The sequence below is a fragment of the Pipistrellus kuhlii genome, unplaced genomic scaffold (assembly GCF_014108245.1).
Source record: "Pipistrellus kuhlii isolate mPipKuh1 unplaced genomic scaffold, mPipKuh1.p scaffold_m20_p_2, whole genome shotgun sequence".
Lineage (NCBI taxonomy): Eukaryota > Metazoa > Chordata > Mammalia > Chiroptera > Vespertilionidae > Pipistrellus > Pipistrellus kuhlii.
The window spans coordinates 131,431,540-131,440,721 of NW_023425515.1; the positions used below are offsets into that span (position 1 = coordinate 131,431,540).

Here is a 9,182-nt window from a genome sequence, read left to right on the forward strand (position 1 = left end):
GTCCCCGGCATCAAATGAATCACAGGCATTGTCTTCCCCTACTAACATTTTTCAGATCTATTGCTTTCTCTCCATTGTCACCCTGGCTTAGGCCTTCTTTGGGCCCTTGCTATGTCTATCTGAAATGTTACACTAACCTTTTAACTGCAGTCTCCAATTTATCTTTAAATTGCTAACAGATTTATCTTTCTGAAGTACAGCTCTGCTCGTGTTACTCCAATCTCTCTCTTGCCTCGGATAAAATCCAAACCCTTTTCTCTGGCCATTCAGGGACCTCCTTGATCTGCCACCAATGGGCTCCACAACCTATACACTGCCCTACGCTGCAGCCATGTGGAAGCATGCGCTGTTCCCTAGACACTCCCTGCTCTTCCTCTTTGCCTTGCTCCTGCTGATCCTTCGTCCTTCAATGTTTTTCTCTCACCACCTTCACTACTCCCAGTTCATGTCCAAATAATTTGCATCCTTCAAGCCTTAGGTTAACTGCTACTTTTCCCACAAACTCTTCCCTAAACGCTTCAACTGGAACAAAGTTCTCTTTTTCTGAGTTACTATTGTGTACAAGAATATTAAAGGGCAAACCAAAACAGAATGACCTCCAGCTTTGTGTACCGTACAGTCTAATATGTATCATTTTCTAACTTTTATTCTCTTTCTATGCATATTTAATTTCCCTTCTAGGCTGAAAATCTCACAAGTGCAGGATCAATGTGTCACTTTTTATGCTTCTCACACATAGTACCTAGCAGAGTGCATTATATGTGCTATTCAATAAGTATTTAAATAAATTAATAAGAATATGAAATTTTACTAGATAGCAGAATTTCAGGGTCATCACTCACTTCCCAAGCTCAAGTAACTGATTAAGTTGGAGAGTAACAAGTTCTGTGGATTCCATGGTCTTAAAAATGCTTCATCACTTAAACTCTACTCATTAACAAAATTATAAGCACAAGCTTTGTGATCAGATAAAACCAAGGGTGGAGTCCAGCTCTGCTATCTACCAGCTGTCTGAACCAACCAAGGTGGGAGGAGTCTGGGGAAGAGCTAGGACCCAATGAGAAATTGTCAAGGTGTGGTTATCATTCTGCTCTATTCTCTATTGGCTTTATGTCTAAATAGAAAACTGTGCATTAAAACTGAAAACCTTATGCCTGGCCAGTATGGATATGTGGTTGGGCATTGACCCATGAACCAGATTACAGTTCCATTCCCTGTCAGGCTACATGCCCAGGTTGTTCCTCGATCCCCAGTAGGGGGCATGCAGGAGGCAGCCGATCACTGATTCTTTCTCATCAGTGATGTTTCTATCTCTTCCTCTCTTAAATCAATAAAAATATTTTTAAACTGCAAGATCTGCGTAGTCATTTGAATTACCATTCAGCAAATAAATATGCGATCCCCTCCACCTCCCACTGTAGATGGCGTGTCTCCCTGCCCTTTGGCGTTTATCTTGGCCGTGTCTTGCTTTAGTCAATGACACATTTGAAAATATAGCAAAAGCAGAAGCTTGAAATATGCCAGCATGATTGTGCTTGCCTTTTTGCATGTCTTTTTTCCACCAGGAATGTGACTCAGGTAGCCACTGATCCAAGGAGAATGTGTGAGATACTTGCAACAGACCTGGATCAAATCTGCAACTTGAAGTCAAATCTAGCTGAGCCCACTAATATCAACACAAGTCCAGCCAGACTGCAGGCACATGAGTGAGAAAAATAAAACAAAACATATATATATATATATATATATATATATATATATATATATATATATATATATATATATATATCTGTGTGCACTGAGTTTGGGGTAGATTATGCAGCATTATTATAAAAACAAACTATATCTCCAAAAACTCTGTAAGACATAGGAGCACAAGTTTCCCTGCTTTTGGATCTTTTTAACAAAGTGGTTATCAACCAGGGGAGATGTGCTCCCAGGTGAACATCTGGCAATGTCTAGACACAATTTGGTTGTCTTACGTTGGGGAGGCACGTTACTGACATCTGGTAGGCAGAGGCCAGGGATGCTGCTAAACATGCTCCAATGGACAGGATGCCCCCACAACAAAGAATTTATCTGGTCAAAATGTCAATATTCCTGAGATTGAGAAATTTTATCCTATATAATAAAAGGATAATATGCAAATTGACCCTATCAGTGGAACATCTGAGAATGATTAATCGCTATGACATGCACTGACCACCAGGGGGTAGACGCTCAACACAGGAGCTGATCTGTGGTGGTCAGTGCACTTCCACAGGGGAGCAGACCTAAGCCATTAGTCGGACATCCCCCAAGGGGTTCCAGACTTCGAGATGGCACAGGCTGGGCTGAGGGACACCCTGAGTGCATGAATTTTCGTTCACTAGGCCTCTAGTCTATATATATAAAAGGATAAGGGTCCGTCCAACTAGTAGCTATGACATACACTGACCACCAGGGGCAGGCGCTCATTGTAGGAAGTGGCATGATGCACACTGGCCATTTAAAAATAAACAGCACCGTGGGCCTGGTGCCCACAAACCAACACTCAGCTTCCCCCAGAGTGACTCCCCATCAAATCACAGAGAATGCTGCCAAGACCCCATGGTGCAAAATGCAGCCCATAGCCCAGCATAGCCTGGAAACGGTTACAGTGGGCACCAGGTAATGTCATGTAGCAACACCTGCTTCCTCTCCCTGGTGACTAGCCTCCTTGGAGTTTCTTCAGCCCAGGAACACAGGTAGAAACATTGTAAACTTTAACCAAGTGTCTGTGAAGCGTTTTCCCACGCCTCATCTCATTTGATCCTCACAGAAGTCCTGGAGTAGGTAGATAGGAGACTCGGTGGAATCCCATTTTCTTTTCATTAGCAGGAAAACTGAGATTTAGAAAGTTAGAAACTTGCCGAAACCGGTTTGGCTCAGTGGTAGAGCGTCGATCTGCGGACTGAAAGGTCCCGGGTTCAATTCCGGTCAAGGGGCATGTACGTTGGTTGTGGGCACATCCCCAGTAGGGGGTGTGCAAGAGGCAGCTGGTCAATGTTTCTCTCTCATCGACGTTTCTAGCTCTCTATCCCTCTCCCTTCGTCTCTGTAAGAAAAATCAACAAAATATTTTTTTTTAAAAAGCAAGTTAGAAACTTGACCTAACTGAAAAGAAGTAAGAAATAGTGGAACTTGAAAATAACTTCAGGTTTTCTCACTGCACAGAACACAGTCAAACACTGCTGCAGTAAAATATTTTACCCTTTGTTCTCCCTGCGTGATCCACAATAATAATCTGCTGTGTTGCTGACAATTACCTAAAAGAGAAGTTGGGGTGCTTCACTGGTCTAGAAAGAGTTTAGCTAAGTCAGAAAGCAGGTCTAATTAAGCAAGTTTTTCTATCCTGTCTAATAAAAGCATAATATGCTAATTAGACCAGACATCCTTCCGGAGGATCTTTAGTATGAAGCTAGGGCTGCAAGGGAAGCCTGGGTCCTGGGTGTCAGAGGGAAGCTGGTGCTGGCAGCCGGGGGAAGGAAGGCCTGCTCTTACATGAATTCCGTGCATTGAGCCTCTATTATATATATAAAAGGCTAAGTTGGCATATAAAGTTCTCCCTGGGGCCAGTTGCACACGTGTGTTTCCATCTGCCATTGTCCATCGTGAATTTGGTTGATACTTCTATTATAGAGAAAGGGTGAATAGCAATATTAAAATATTTCTTCTAATTAATTTCCTTTCAATGTGTATGAATCAGTGCACTGGGACACTAGTCCTAATATAATATGAAATAGAGGAGGATGACCTGTTCTTTCCCATTTTGCTACATATCACTGCTCACCCATGAAGATGCTTATGCATTTGTGGCAACATTGATTGGCTGATTAGTTACCTCAATGTGTATATATTGAGTGCTGCCACCATTCTAAGTGCCAAGGATCCAGTTCTGGATTAAATGAAAAATTTCCTGCCTGGCCAGTGTTGCTCAATGGTTGACCATTAACATATGAACTAGAAAATCACAGTTCCATTCCTGGTCAGGGCATATCCCTGGGTTGCAGGCTCAATCCCCAATAGGAAACATGCAGGAAACAGCCAATCAGTGATTTTTTTTTTCCTCATCATTAATGTTTCTCTCTCTCCTTCTCTCTTCCTCTCTCTGAAGTCAATAAAACATATTTTAAAAAATAACCCCAGAGAGTAACTTAGTGAGCAGGTAGGTACAGGTTAACACAGAACTGAAATTACATTTGTTACTGTATCTCGTCAGTATCCACAAACAACTGGTTAATCCTAATGAAATGTAGGGAAACATTTGTAACCAGAGAAAGAAAGCTTTTCAGCACTTTTGTTTTTCTTACTCAAAATCTTGTGCTTTCTTAAAAGGCTACCTCTCCAGGCTCCTGGCAGGTGCTTGCTGGGAAGAGACCAGTTAAAGAGCAGAGCACTGCCTCCTGTTACTCCGGCAATAATCCCACCACCTGACCACACTTCCTCCTCTGCTGTCCCAAGATGTGGGAAAGCTAGGAGTCATTTAGGGTCTCTGGACCAGAAGGGTCTCCCCGAGGACCATACAACATGTTCGTTATGTGCTGTGTCTCTAGGGGGCTTCTTGGCCCTCCATGTTTATTTGTTTAGAAACCAGTGTGGTCTGACAGACCTAAGTAAGTCATTCCTGAACTGTAACTGCTTTTAAATAATCTGTAAGACTCCTAGGGACAAGAATTGTGCCCATTTTGTTCATAACTGCATCTTCCCCTCCTAGCATGAGTGTCTGGCACATAGTAAGCACTCCACATAATATATTAGGTGAATAAATGAAGCATCATGAAAATAAAGTTTCACAGGCTTAGAAAAATTAAACAGATGACACAAAGCAAAATATAAAGCAGCTGGACACATCTGTTATTTTATTTTTAAAATATATTTTATTGATTTTTTTTACAGAGAGGAAAAGAGAGGGAGAGTTAGAAACATCGATGAGAAACATCGATCAGCTACCTCCTGCACACCCCCCACTGGGGATGTGCCCGAAACCACAGTACATGCCCTTGACCAGAATCGAACCTGGGACCCTTCATTCCACAGGCCAGCACTCTATCCACTGAGCCAAACCAGTTTCGGCCACATCTGTTATTTTAAACAAAGGTCTGTATTTAGAGGCATATACTTCCAAGAGAAAAATAACAGGTAACAGTCATTCTTCCAGCCAGTTCATGTTTTTTTTGAGCCTCTTCCTTGTGTCATGCACTGTGCTAGCTGGAGACAGGAACAAAACAAACAAACAAACAAAAAAATAATATCCGTTCTGGAAAGCAGAGGCCCAGAGTACAGAGTAAAGAGAGGAAGAGCTAGAGCAGTGGTCGGCAAACTCATTTGTCAACAGAGCCAAATATCAACAGTACAATGATTGAAATTTCTTTTGAGAGCCGAAAACTGACTTCTGCACATGGGCCATGAAGTTTCAATCGCACTGTACATGCACGTCTGCACGTGGTATTTTGTGGAAGAGCCACACTCAAGGGGCCAAAGAGCCACAAGTGGCTCACGAGCCGCAGTGTGCCGACCACTGGTCTAGAGCAGAGCTTATCTGTGTACTGCAGAGAAAGAGAGGGTCAAGGAAACCCAGGAATGCTTCCCAGAATTGCTGAATTTAAGGTGACTTTAAAAAAAAATCCCAATATCTCCAAACAGAAGATTTAGAGCTCAAATTTCACAGCCAACTACTTTTAGCTAAACTGATGATTCTAAGTTGGGGCCGAATTTTGCCTCCCAGGGGACACCGGTCCATGATTGTCAGGGCTGAGTGTGCCACTGGAATCTATTAAGTAGAGAACTCAAATGTTGTCGAACATAAGGCACAGGAGAGGCCCCTGCAACCAAACGTCCGTCTGAAATATTAACAGGCCAAGACAGAGAATGAGGGGAGAATTAGGAAGTACCATGCAAGTAAAAACACAAATACATCATTTACTCAAAGTTTCTCTAATTCAATTAATGTGACTATAGAAATCATTTAATTAGCTGCTTCAAATGTAAGTCAATTAAGCACAAATAATAAATCAATTAAATTTTTTGTGATAAATGTGAGTAGAGTGCTTAAATATCATAATATATACAATTCAAATATTTATATTCATCCATCATGTCTAGCATTGCTTGACTAGAATTAGAACATGGCTTGATTAGAATCCCAAAATTAAGAATGCTATAATTTTATACTTAAAAAGAAATCGCGGGTTCTTTCATAGCTTTCGGTTTCTAGGATGGGAAAGGCTTAGCCAATTCCTTCTGAGTTTAAAATTACATTACACAGTCATATGTTCAGCATCTTTTAGCAGGCTACGTTTGCTCCCTCTGGGAAGTTTATGTTTTGTAAAAGGAGTTTTATGCAGAATACAAATTGGGGGTATTACATGAGTATCTCTTGAGGACATTGAGTTGTGCAAACAGCATCACTTTATCTGACGTAGTAGCTCTGGATTGGTCTGCCAGTTCACCCTGGAGTTGTCTGGAATTACAGATCAGGGACAAGGCTGTCATACCCCAGCTGCTGCAGAAAGCTACTGGAAGAAAAGGAGATTTATGAGTATTTTGGTTATACTGAACCAAGGGTACGGAAGCTATGCAACAGAGAGCCTGGTGGCTCTAAATTGTAGGCATTATGCAAAAGGAAAATGCAGGTGTGGGTGTTGAGGGAGTCCTCCCGGAGCAATGAGACATCTTTGCAAACTCTCTAAAGAATAAAGTTAACAGTTATTAAAGAACACCACCCTGCTGCTGCCAGCGCTGAACTTCCTGTCACAGGAAGAGATGCAGGGGATTTTCAGGAAAACATCTGTCATTTAACAGTGACAGTGACCTCGGTGCTGACGAGCCATTCAAATCCCAGCAGAGGGGATTTCTGTTACTCTTTGTCGGGCTAAGAGCTCTAACATGAGCAGGTTATTTCTATCCTTGTCAGCTGAGGATCTCCGATGCCAAAGGAAAAAATTATTGGGAATAACTATAATTGGTTCTGTGAGGTGAGACACTTGTGACTTATTTCCTTTTGATTATCAGCTCGCGATTTTGTTCATTTTGACCAAAATCCTGGGCAAACTTTATAGAGTAATAAGTAGCTATATTGTAATCTACTAATCAAGTTATGAAAGATCAAAAATGAATTTGAAAAAAAAAAAACACTAAATTTCTGTGTTAATTTCACATAAGGATTTCCCAAGCTAATACTTCCTTTGCTCTTTATTGCTAATTAAAGATAAATACATTAGCTGTGATACGTAGGTAACAGTAGGAATACTGAAACAATTCTGAGAGCCAAATAAGCATTCCGGGCAGTGCTAAGGTTTCCTCAGACTCATTTAATTTTTGTAGCAGTGAGCAAGGACAGTAACACAATCTTCATTTTGTAGATGAAAAAACAGGCTTTTCTTCACTTAAACGTTTTCCACAAGAGGGTCAAAACTAGAAAATGCTACATCTGGGATAGGGATAGGGAACAGCAGGGGAGCAAGATCTGCTGCCACAAGGAGTTAGATTTTTGTGTCAGACACACAAATATTCAAATTCATCACTTGAAAAAGGTGTTAATACTGTGAGTTGATGGTCAGCTCTACTAAGCTCTATACCCGTGTCCCACTCCTGACTTGCTATCACCATCTCACTGTCCCACAGGCAATACCATCTCCACATGCCCCCAGATAGATTCACCACCTTCACCAAAACTGGCTCCTCTGCTGTTTCTCCCACTCAAGGATCAGTACCAGCACCCACCTGGCAGCAAAGAAATGTGGTCTGGGAGGAAATCCAAAAAACTGTTAGCAGTGCTAGTATCTGGTGGTGGGATTCTAGGTGTTTTTTCATTTCATTCTTTATCCTATATTTTTCAGATCCTTCTTAAATATTTTTAAACATGATGCATGATTATATCCTTATTGTTTAAAAGACAAAAATCAGAAAGATTAAAAACTCACCATTTTCCAGTTCACCCTGGAGTTATCTGGAGGCCATTTCCGTCCTCACATGTAAACACTAAGTCTCCTTTCAGACTTTTTATTTTGTACTAGTGGCCTCGTGCATGGATTCGTGCACATTGAAAGACAATTCATTAGAAGGTGGCCGGTAGGGCAGGACTGGACAAGATGGGCTGGACATGCCCTGGAGGCAACCTCCTGCGGTCCCTCCCTGGCCAACTGGACCTGGACAGTGCCGGGGCTCAAAGGTCCTCTGCAGAGTGAGCAGGGTCCCTCCAGCAGGTGGGGTCCCTCCAGCAGGTGGGGTCCCTCCAGCAGGTGGGGTCCCTCAGCCTGGCTGTGGGGATCAGGCAGAAACCAGTAGTCTGAAATCCCCCAAGGAGTTGGGAGTGCGAGGGTGCACTCTACAAAGTTGCCATCACTCAGCAGCTCCTGCATTGAGCATCTGCCCCCTAGTGATCAGTGTGTGCCATACCTACTGACCACTTAGCCTTTTATATATACTAGTATACTTAAGTATATGGGGTGTGCAAAGTAGGTTTGCAATTGTAATACAAAAAAATAATACAATAATTAATACAAGAATAAAGTGTTTTGCATACTCATAACTATAAAGTTACTCAGCATTTATCTTATGTATTTCTATGCAAACAGTTTGGAATTTATATAGCTACATATACATATATAATTTTCCTAAGTAAAACTTTTTAAAAACGTACATTCTACTGTAAGTAGCCTTTTTCCTCTTCACAATATAATCTTGGGACATTTTCATGTCAAACCATAGTGATCTCTCTCATTCTCCCTAATAGCTAAAGTATTCAATTGTTAGGACTATACATAATTTATTCCCCTTACGGCTGAATATTTAGTCTGTCTCTAATTTCTCATTATTACAAATAATGCTGGGAAGACCGTTCTTATAGATACACCCTGCCTTGGCAATTCTTGGACACTTTCTGCCTGCCCCCACATTTTACTATATTTGGGTTGGAATGCATCTTACAATTGATGACACCTTACCATTGCTGTTGGCCATGGGGTATTTGTTGTGTAAAAATATTTTGATGAAACAATTGTTCAACCATTCACCATCTGATAGAGGGCCTATTTTCCTCACCAAAAGTGGGTATTATAAATCTCTGAATATTCATCAATGTAATAATTGATATGCTGAAGTTCCTTATTAACAAACTTTCGTGTCATATATACATACTGCAAATGTCTCCTCCCCTCAGCT

General features: G+C 41.4%; 1 long non-coding RNA gene across 1 annotated transcript; it reads right to left on the reverse strand.

Moving 5' to 3' along the window:
- Positions 1-5,935: 5,935 nt before the first annotated feature.
- On the reverse strand, positions 5,936-8,959 carry LOC118722501. Its single transcript, XR_004989020.1, has 2 exons — positions 8,662-8,959; positions 5,936-6,535 (listed from the first exon to the last, which is right to left on the reverse strand). It is a non-coding gene; the product is annotated as an uncharacterized LOC118722501 (long non-coding RNA).
- Positions 8,960-9,182: the final 223 nt, after the last annotated feature.